Below are 11,124 nucleotides of genomic sequence, written 5' to 3'. Positions count from 1 at the left end.
TGGAGATTGGCCCTTCCGACTCCGACGGCAGCCCGCTTTTGCAGCGTTGCTGCTTTTTATGAAGATGGTTTCTCCATAACTGCCAAATACCTGCTCTATCCCTTAGCAAACTTTCTAGGGTTAAGAACCCCTTTGAAGGGCTGGGAAGGTGGCTCAGTGGTAGAGCGCTTGCCTTGCATGCATGAGACCCTGAGTTCGATTCCTCAGCACCACATAAGCAGAAAAAGCCGGAAGTGGCGCTGTGGCTCAAGTGGTAGAGCGCTAACTTTGAAGAACTGAGGGACAGCGCCCAGGCCCAGAGTTCAGGCCCCACGACCGACAAAAAAATAAATAAAAGAACCTTTGAGGTCAGGTGCCGATGTCACCTGCCTGTGATCTTAGCTACTCAGTAAGCTGAGAGCTGAGGATTGCAGTTCGAAACCAGCCCAGCCCAGGCAGGAAAGTCCACTACTAGTGAACTACCAGAAACGTAGAATATGTGGCTAAAAGGTAGAGTATCAGCCTTGAGAGAGAAAACTGTAAGGAATAGAGCCCAGGTTCTGAATTCAAGATCCAGGGCACATGGGCACAAAAAATAAAAAAGAAGAAGAAGAAAAGTCGGGCAGGAGTGGCTGACACCTGTAATGCTCCCACCAGAGGCTGAGATGTGAGGAGCAACCACAAAAGTCGGTCCAGGCAGAAAAGTTCAGATGAGACTTACCTCCAATTAACCACTCACAAACCAAAATCGAGCTTTGAGCAAAAAGAGGCTCAGGGACAGCGCCAAGACCTTGAGTTCAAGCCCCACGACCAACCAAAAAAAAAAAAAAGCCCAGGCCCAGAGTTCTTCAGCTCAAGGCTAACTAACACTGTACCACTTGAGCCACTTCCAGTTTTCTGGTGGTTAATTGGAGATGAGAGTCTCACAGACTTTACTGCCTGGGCTAGCTTTGAATCTCGATCCTCAGATCTCAGCCTTCTGAGTAACTAGGATTACAGGTGTGAGCCACCAGTGCCCGACAAAAAAAAAAAAAAAACTTTTAAGGATGTGATACTCTCACCCCCAGAATAGAACAATAAAGATAGCTACCTTCAACTAGACTATTTTGTGCATTACTTCTTTTACCTTAGCAGTGTTACAGATAGTTGATTTTACCAGTGAACTAGGGGCTGGAACGGTGGCTCAGTGCTTGCCTTGCATGCATGAGGCCTTTGGTTCGATTCCTTAGCACCACATAAGCAGAAAAAGCTGAAAGTGGCACTATGGCTCAAGTAGTAAGGTGCTAGCCTTGAGCTGAAGAGCTCAGGGACAGTGCTCAGGCCCAGAATTAAAGCTGAGAGTGGAACTATAACTTTTTGTTGTTGGTGGTGGTGGTCGAACTCAGAGCTTGGGCACTGTCACTGAGCAGCTTTTGCTCAAGACTAGCACTCTACCACTTGAACCACAGCACCACTTACAGTTTTTTCTGTTTATAGGTACTGAGAAATCAAGCCCAGGGCTTCATTAATGCTAGACAAGCACTTTACCATTAAGCCACATTTCTAGCCCTGGAACTGTGACTCTTGACCTTGAGCATTAAAACCCTCAGGGGCAGCAGCCCAGGCCCTAAGTTCAAGCCTTTGTACTGACACACTAAAAGTGAACCCATTTTCTGAAACAAAAACCTGATCCTCTTTCTTTCTGCTTCGAGGAAATGAGCCACCATCCATCTAGTTGTTCAAACTAGGAATGAAGGCAATGCCTTCTTCAACTGAACAGCCAGCCACCAACTCTTGTCCACTATACTAGTTTATTTTTGCTGCCAGTCCTGGGGCTTGAACTCAGAGTCTTTGCACTGTCCCTGAGCTTTGTTGCTCTACCACTTGAGCCATAGTTCCATTTCCAACTTTTTGGTGGTTAGAGATAAGAGGTTTATGGACTTTCCTGCCAGGAATGGCTTTTTGCACTCTGATCTCCAGATCTCAGCTTCCTGAGTAGTTAATATTACTGATGTGAACCCTAATCTTCAGATCCCAAATTTCTGAGTAGCTAGTATTACTTGTGTGAACCCTAATCTTCAGATCCCAGCTGAGTAGTTAGCATAACTAGTGTGAGGCACAGATGCCAGCCTAATTGGTTTGTTTTGTTGTTTTGTTTTGGCAGTAGTAAGGATAAAACCCAGGGTCTTGGGCTGGGAAGGTGGCTCAGTGGTAGAGTGTTTGCCCTATATGCATGAAGCCCTGTGTTCCATTCCTCAGCACCACATAAGCAGAAAAAGCTGGAAGTGGCATTGTGCCTCAAGTGGTAGAGTGCTTGCCTTAAGCTGAAGAGCTCAGGGACAGCGCCCAGGCCCAGAGTTCAAGCCCCATGACCGACAAAAAAAAAAAAAAAAAAGCAGGGCCTTATGCTTGTTAGGCAAGTAGTCTTGCATCTTTCATTTCTCTGTTGTTGTTGCTGTTATATGTGGGGCTTGAACTCAGGGCCTGGGAGTTGTCCCTGAGCAATTTTGTTCAAGGATAGCACTCTACCACTTCTAGCCACAGCTCCACTTCTACTTTTTGAGTGGTTAATTGGAGATAATTTTCACAGGGACTTTTCTGCCTGGGCTAGCTTCAAACCACAATCTTGAGATGGATTACAGGCATGAGCCACTGGTGCCCAGCTTCTATTTCTCCATTTTACTCATTTCTCTCCCCATCCTAAGCCCTGGATGATTTGTCTTAATTTTTTTTTTTTTTTTTTGTTGGTCGTTGGGCCTGAACTCCGGGCCTGGGTGTTGTGCCTCAGCTCTTCAGCTCAAGGCTAGCACTCTACCACTTGAGCTTCTGGCTTTTTCTGCCTTTTTATTCTCCTTGGCTTCAGTTTCCCAGTGTTGGTTGTTGAACATCCACAAGCCAGTTTCACCAGTCTTGACTTGGGCGTTTTCAACATAACTTGTGTAATTTTCTCTGGATATCAAGGGCACAACCCAAAATGATGATGATGCTACAAATGTTCCAGGAAGGCCTGTGCTTACAGGCCTGCCAGCTCCCAGGGTTCTGTCAACAGCCCCAGGTCTGCAGTGGAAATATCTGTGTGCCGTGGGGGTCCTCATAACAAAAGTGCCTTTCAATCTCCCATTGATGAGTCCCTGCCAAGTGTGGTGTGGTATGTGTGCAATCACAGCACTCAGGAGGCTGAGGCAGAAGGATTATGAGCTTCAAGCTAGCTTGAGCAATATAGTGAGAAGGAAGAAAAAGGGAGGAAAGAGAAAAGAAAAAGTAATAGTGTGTCAGGCACTAGTGGCTCATACCTACCTACTGGGGAGGCTGAGATCTGAGGATACTGGTGTAAAGCCAGCCTCTTATCTCCAATTACACACACACACACACAAGCCAGAAGTAGAGCTGTGGTTCCCAAGGCCCTGAGTAGAGGCACAGCTCAACTTCTGGCCTTTTGGTACTTATTTGAAGAATCTTATGGGGGCCAGGCACTGGTGGCTCACACCTGTCATCCTAGCTACTCAGGAGGCTGAGATCTGAGGATCACAGTTCAAAGCCAGCCTGGACAGGAAAGTCCATGAGACTCTTATCTCCAATAAACCACCAGAAAACAGGGAGTGGTGCTGTGGCTCAAGTGGTAGAGCGCTCACCTTGAGCTGAAGAGCACAGGAACAGCACCCAAGCCCAAAGTTCAAGCCCCACAACTGACAAAACAACAACAAAAAAGAATCTCATGGGGCTGGGAATATGGCTTAGTGGTAGAGTGCTTGCCCCACATGAAGCTCTAGGTTTGACATACACAGAAAAAGCCACAAGTGGAGCTGTGGCTCAAGTGATTGAGTGCTAGCCTTGAGCAAAAAGCAGCTTAGGAGGGCTGGGAAAGTGGCTCAGTGGTAGAGTGCTTGGCTACCTTGCATGCCTGAGGCCATGGGTTCGATTCCTCAGCACCACATAAGCAAAACGAAAAAAGCCAGAAGTGGCGCTGTGGCTCAAGTGGTAGAACGCTAGCCTTGAGCTGAAGAGCTGAGGGACAGTGCCCAGGCCCAGAGTTCAGGCCCCACGACTGGACCAAAAAAAAAAAAAAAAAAACACCAGAAAACTGGAAGTGGCGCTGTGGCTCAAGTGGTAGAGCACTCACCATGAGCTGAAGAGCTCAGGGATAGTGCCCAGGCCCAAAGTTCAGGCCCCACAACCAAAACAAATCTCAATCCAGTCCTGAGGCTTGAACTTGGGGCCTTGGCACTGTCCCTGAGCTGCTTTTGCTCAAGGCTAGCACTCTACCACTTGAGCCACAGTGCCACTTCCGGCTTGTTCTGTTTATGTGGTACTGAGGAATGAATCTAGGGCTTCATGCATCTTAGGTAAGCACTCTACCACTAAGCCACCTTCCTAGCACTCCTGATGTTATCTTCACTTAACCAACAAAAAGCTAGAAGTGAAGGTGTGGTTTAAGTAGTAAAATTCCAGCCTTGAGTGGAAAAAGCCAAGTGAGATTGGGAAGGCCTGAATTAAGGGAATGTAGCTTAAAGGTAGAGTGCTTCCCTAGCACACACAAAGCCCTGAGTTTGCCTCAGTACCACATAAATAGAAAAAGCCAGAAGTTGCACTGTGGCTCAAGTGGTAGAGCGCTAGCCTTGAGCTGAAGAGCTGAGGGACAGTGCCCAGGCCCAGAGTTCAGGCCCCACGACTGGACCAAAAAAAAAAAAAAAAAAAACACCAGAAAACTGGAAGTGGCGCTGTGGCTCAAGTGGTAGAGCACTAGCCTTGAGCTGAAGAGCTGAGGGACGTGCCCAGGCCCAGAGTTCAGGCCCCACGACTGGACCAAAAAAAAAAAAAAAAAAAAACACCAGAAAACTGGAAGTGGCGCTGTGGCTCAAGTGGTAGAGCACTCACCATGAGCTGAAGAGCTCAGGGATAGTGCCCAGGCCCAAAGTTCAGGCCCCACAACCAAAACAAATCTCAATCCAGTCCTGAGGCTTGAACTTGGGGCCTTGGCACTGTCCCTGAGCTGCTTTTGCTCAAGGCTAGCACTCTACCACTTGAGCCACAGTGCCACTTCCGGCTTGTTCTGTTTATGTGGTACTGAGGAATCGAATCTAGGGCTTCATGCATCTTAGGTAAGCACTCTACCACTAAGCCACCTTCCTAGCACTCCTGATGTTATCTTCACTTAACCAACAAAAAGCTAGAAGTGAAGGTGTGGTTTAAGTAGTAAAATTCCAGCCTTGAGTGGAAAAAGCCAAGTGAGATTGGGAAGGCCTGAATTAAGGGAATGTAGCTTAAAGGTAGAGTGCTTCCCTAGCACACACAAAGCCCTGAGTTTGCCTCAGTACCACATAAATAGAAAAAGCCAGAAGTTGCACTGTGGCTCAAGTGGTAGAGTGCTAGTCTTGAGCAAAAGAAGCTCAGAGACGGTGCCAAGACCCTGAATTCAAGCCTCAGGACTGGCCAAAATAAATAAATAAAATACATAAATAAGCAAGCCCCCCTGGGCTGGGAATGTGACTTAGTGGTAGAGTGCTTGCCTAGCATGCATGAAGCCCTGGGTTTAATTCCTCAGTACCACATACGCAGAAAAAGCTGCAAGTGGCACTGTGGCTCAAATGGAGCACTAGCTTTGAGTAAATAGCTCAGGGACAGTACCTAGTTCCTGAGTTCAAGGCCCAGGACCAGCAAAAAAAAAAAAAAAAAGCAAGGCCCAGCACACACACACACACACTCTCTCTCTCTCTCAAACACATACACAAAGCTGCTACTTTTCATCATTAGCAGGGAGACTGATCCTCTCATACTAGTTTGTAGAGGACAAGTATCTATCAGGGTTCTGAAAGCATGTACTCTTTGGCTCTGCAATTTATTTCCTAGAAATTACCTTGCAGATTGCTCATGTGCACAAAGATGGGGATATAAACTGCAACCCTCAGTTCTATTAAAAGACTAGAAACAAAGTAAACTTTTTTTTTTTTTTTGTCAGTCGTGGGCCTGAACTCTGGGCCTGGGCGCTGTGCCTCAGCTCTTCAGCTCAAGGCTAGTGCTCTACCACTTGAACCACAGCACCACTCCCGGCCTTTTCTGCTTATGTAGTGCTGAGAAATTGAACCCAGGGCTTCATGCATGCCAGGCAAGCACTCTTGAGCCACCTTCCCAGCCCATCGTAAACATTTCTTGATGGATAGTGGTCAAATATATTCGAGTATAGTCTTACAATGGCTTAACACTATGCAGAGTTTAAAAGGGTAGCTTTCTGTGCACTGAAATGGAATGATCTGAAGGAGATAGTTACTTCAAAAATGCAGTATGTAGAACAATGGATACTTATGTAGACATTTGCTTAAAAGAACAAAAGAAAGAATCCTAGAGAATAGATCAGAAATCAACTAAAAAAAGAGAACTTACAATGGTGAGGGTGATCAGGGAAGAAAAAAAACTTTTAAATTCTTGATGTGAGCAGTTTTGTGTTTTTAAATTTCAAGACACACACACACACACACACACACACATACGTGTGTGTGTGTGTGTATATATACATATACATATATATGCAGGACCCAAAATTCCAAGCACACAAAATAACAAAGTAAAAGTCAGTGTTCGAAAAATCTAGCCCTGGGCTGGAAATGTGGCTTAGTGGTAGAGTGCTTGGCTAGCATGCATGAAGCCCTGGGTTTGATTCCTCAGTACCACATACACAGAAAAAGCCAGAAGTGGTGCTGTGGCTCAAATGGTAGAGTGCTAGCCTTGAGCAAAAATAAGCTCAGGGACAGTGCTCAGGCCCTGAGTTCAAGCCCCAGGACCAAAAAAATAAGATAAATTAAAAAATCTAGCCCCCTGGGGCTGGGAAGGTGGCTCAGTGGTAGAGTGTTTGCCTTGCATGCCTGAGGCCCTGGGTTCGATTCTTCAGCACCACATAAGCAAAACAAAAAAACGCTGGAAGTGGCACTGTGGCTCAAGTGGTAGAGTGCTAGCTTTGAGCTGAAGAGCTGAGGGACAGTACCCAGGCCCAGAGTTCAGGCCCCACGACCAGACCCCCAAAAAAAAAAATAAAAATAAATAAAATACCCTGGTAAATTAATGGCTGGGAAGGTGGCTTAGTGGTAGAGCGCTTGCCTTGCATGCATGAGGCCCTAGGTTCGATTCCTCAGCACCATATAAGAAAAAAGCCGGAAGTGGCGCTGTGGCTCAAGTGGTAGAGTGCTAGCCTTGAGCTGAAGAGCTGAGGGACAGAGCCCAGGCCTCACGACCAGACCAAAACAAAAAAAAATCTAGCCCCCTTACAATAAGGAAAATATGTCAAAGGGACAAAGACAAGTCAGAACTGGAAGAATTTGAGCATCATAAGGAAATAATAGATTATAACTTGCAATATCAAATAAATATCCAGGAAACTAGACTAATATAAATGACTGAATAAATAAGTGGGTACAGATAAATCTATGAGGAAAAAAAATCTTAATTACATATGCAAATACTTTGCCTTCATAAAGGGGATTAGTAGACTTTCTTCCAAAGAGTGCAAAGAGGGAAGGAATGGGAGTAACTTTGGGTCCCTGAGTTCAAGCTGTGGTTCTGGCCGAAGAAAGAAAGAAAGAAAGAAAGGAAGGAAGGAAGGAAGGAAGGAGAGAGAGAGAAAGAAAAAGAGAGAGAGAGAAAGGGAAGTAGGGAAGAAGGGAGGGAGGGAGAAAGAAAGAGAGAGGAAGGAAGAAAGGAAGGGAAGAAAGGAAAGGGAGGGAGGAAGGAAGGAAGGAAGGAATGAGAGAAAGAGAGAAAGGTTTGCTATAGATAGGCTTGACTTAACTATCACAGCATGTGTATAAATACTGCAGTGCTCTATTAATGTGTACAATGCTGGGGGTGGAGCTGGGACAGAGTTTGGTGGTAATATGAATGCATAGCATGCACAAGTACCCTGAGTTCCATACCTGGCGAAAAACAAACATTTTAAAAGCCCACCAAAAAAAAACAAAAAAAAAAACACCCCAGCAACTGCCAGGCACCAGTGGCTCACACATGGTAATCCTAGCTACTCAGGAAGATGAGATCTGAGGATCATGGTTCAAAGCCAGTCCAGGGGCTGGGAAGGTGGCTCAGTGGTAGAGTGTTTGCCTTGCATGCATGAGGCCCTGGGTTTGATTCCTCAGCACCACATAAGCAGAAAAAACCAGAAGTGGTGCTATGGCTCAAGTGGTAGCATGTTAGTCTCGAGCTGAAGAGCTGAGGGACAGTGCCCAGGCCCAGAGTTCAGGTCCCACAACTGACAAAAAAAAAAAAAAAAGCAAGCCAGGCACAGGTGACTCCTACCTGTAATCCTAGCTACTCAGGAGGCTGAGATCTGAGGATCACAGTTCAAAGTCAGCCCGGGCAGGAAAGTCTATGAGTTTTATCTCCAATAAACCACCAGAAAACCAGAAGTGGCACTGTGGCTGAAGTGGTAGAGTGCTAGCCTTGAGTGGAAGAGCTGAGCTACAGCGTCCGGGCCTGGAGTTCAAGCTCCACCACTAACAAAAACAAAAAACATCAAAAAAAACTAGCAACACCCCCATAAAGATCATCAAAAACAAGGATAGTATGGCATGCAAGAGGAGTTAACATTGTATTGATTATCCAATTCAACCAAATTGTACCATGTCATGTTACTTCTCTGAACTTCCATGTTCCATCTTTTTTTTGGGGGGGGGGTTCGGTCGTGGGGCCTGAACTCTGGGCCTGGGCGCTGTCCCTCAGCTCTTCAGCCCAAGGCTAACACTCTACCACTTGAGCCACAGTGCCCCTTCTGGCTTTTTTCTTTTTGCTTATGTGGTGCTGAGGAATTGAACTCAGGGCCTCAGGCATGCAAGGCAAGCGCTCCACCACTGAGCCACCTTCCCAGCACCCCCTCTTTTTTTTTTTAACTTCACTGAAGATTGAACCTAGCTAGCGCTTAATGCTAGGCAACCGCTCTGCCACTTGAGCTACCTCCCTGTTTCATTCTTCCTGAAAACAGGGAAATTACTCCCTTTTCTTCCTTTTTTTTTTTCCGGGGTCTGGTCATGGGGCCTGAACTCTGGGTCTGGGCGCTGACCCTCAGCTCTTCAGCTCAAGGCTAGCACTCGACAAGCCACAGCGCCACTTCTGGCTTTTTTCTTTTTGTTTATAGGGTGCTGAGGAATCGAACCCAGGGCCTCGAGCATGCAAGGCAAGCGCTCTACCACTGAGCCATCTTCCCAGTCCCCTTTTTTGTGGTTTTTTGGTGATAAAAAGTTCCTCAGATTTGTTTCCCTGGGCTGGAATGCTTTTTCTTTTTGGGTCCGGTCATGGGGCCTGAACTCTGGGCCTGGGCGCTGTCCCTCAGCTCTTCAGCTCAAGGCTAGCGCTCTACCACTTGAGCCACAGCGCCACTTCCGGCTTTTTTCTTTTTGCTTGTGTGGTACTGAGGAATCAAACCCAGGGCCTCATGCATGCAAGGCAAGCGCTCTACCACTGAACCACCTTCCCAGCCCTTTTTCTTTTTCTTTATGGTGCTGGGGATACAGGCCCTTGCACGTGATAAGCAAGTACTCCACCATTATTTCTAATTATTTACCATATAATAACTTTCAGATGATCAGATGTTCACTGTGTTGTAAGTTCTGTGCTCAGCACATCCTGTGGAGGTTTCACAGGGACCTGTGGATCAGTATTGTCATTTCCCTTGTTTTCTCACCATATATATTATCTACACCTGCACATCAATCATAGAGCCTAAGTCAAGCCCAGGGTCAGCTGATGTCAGTCTGTCTGTGCTCTTTCCCAACTCTAGCTCCCTGTTCCACCCTATACCCTCAAATAGATTCTGCCCACTTCACAGCCAATTGTGAAAGATGTGCTTCCTACACGAACTGCATGTAGGTCAACATTCTCCTTCATCACATCTCTCTAAATTTGATTCTAAAAAGAGTTTCTGATCAGAAACACATCAGCAGTAGAAATGGCATTGTTTTACTTACTGACTCACAAGATTTATATAGTAATGCTAAGAAATGACTATTAAAACTCCATTTTAAGACAAGCATGGTAGTTCATGCCTGTAAATCCCAGCACTTGAGAGTCTGAAGCAAGATTTGGAGATGAAGACAAGTCTGGGCCACACAGCACGACTGTCACAAAAACAAACAAAAACACCCAACCATACAACAAAACATAGCTACTATGTGAACTTGTTCAGAGTGAAGAAATCCATTTCCTAATACCAGCCTCTTTATGGTGAAAGGTTTTTGCTTAGCTTTCTCCTAAATGCTAACAGTCTTTTCTGGACTGTCATTTTAACTCTGCCCGAGGATTTGCCCCAAGCTTGGATCACAGCAGAGGAATCAATAGGGCATAGTGGTTAGGACAAGAAAGGCAGCCCTTCAACATTCTTACCCTGTAGCCTCTTCAGGCAGCATATTTGCTGATCTCTCACAGTAGAATTTAAGTGCCAGAAAGGCTGGGATTTGTTTACCCCTGTGTCTCCTGCCACCAGTTCAGTGCCTGGCATGATGGATTAAATCAATAGTGGTTGAAAGAATAAAAGGCAGTTCAAGCAGGGAAAAGGGAGTTTCTAATTTGGGTGCTGAAGACACAGGCAGAAACATAAGTGATCAAAAGACCCAATCTTAGGTATGAGGAGAGACCTGGGAAGTCTGGTTATGCAATTATAGTCTTTTACTTCAGTAGGCATAGGGGGGTTCCCACCTCTTATCCCAGCACTTACTTGGGAGGTTAAGGAGGGAAAATGGAAGGTTCAACACCATAACAAGACACCAAAAAAAAATTTTTTTTTTTTTGGTCTGGTCGTAGGGCCTGAACTCTGGGCCTGGGCGCTGTCCCTCAGCTCTTCAGCTCAAGGCTAGCGCTCTACCACTTGAGCCACAGCACCACTTCCGGCTTTTTCCTTATGTGGTGCTGAGGAATCGAACCCAGGGCCTCAGGCATGCAAGGCAAGTGCTCTACCACTGAGCCACCTTCCCAGCCCCCCCCCAAAAAATTTTTAAGCAATCATGCTCAGTGCAAAATGGAGGTTGCAAATTGGTTTCACAGGCATAATCCTACTTTCCAAAAATATTTTAATCATGGCAGACACTGGTGGCTTGTGTCTATAATCCCAGTTGTTCAAGAGGTTGAGATCTGAGAATCACAGTTTAGAGCCAACCTGGTCAGACAAATCTGTCTCTTACCTCTCCAATGAAC

The sequence above is a fragment of the Dipodomys ordii genome, unplaced genomic scaffold (assembly GCF_000151885.1).
Source record: "Dipodomys ordii isolate 6190 unplaced genomic scaffold, Dord_2.0 Scaffold14, whole genome shotgun sequence".
In the NCBI taxonomy this organism is placed as follows: domain Eukaryota; kingdom Metazoa; phylum Chordata; class Mammalia; order Rodentia; family Heteromyidae; genus Dipodomys; species Dipodomys ordii.
The sequence above is the reverse complement of the archived record's forward strand: the minus strand, read 5'-3'. Positions refer to the sequence as shown.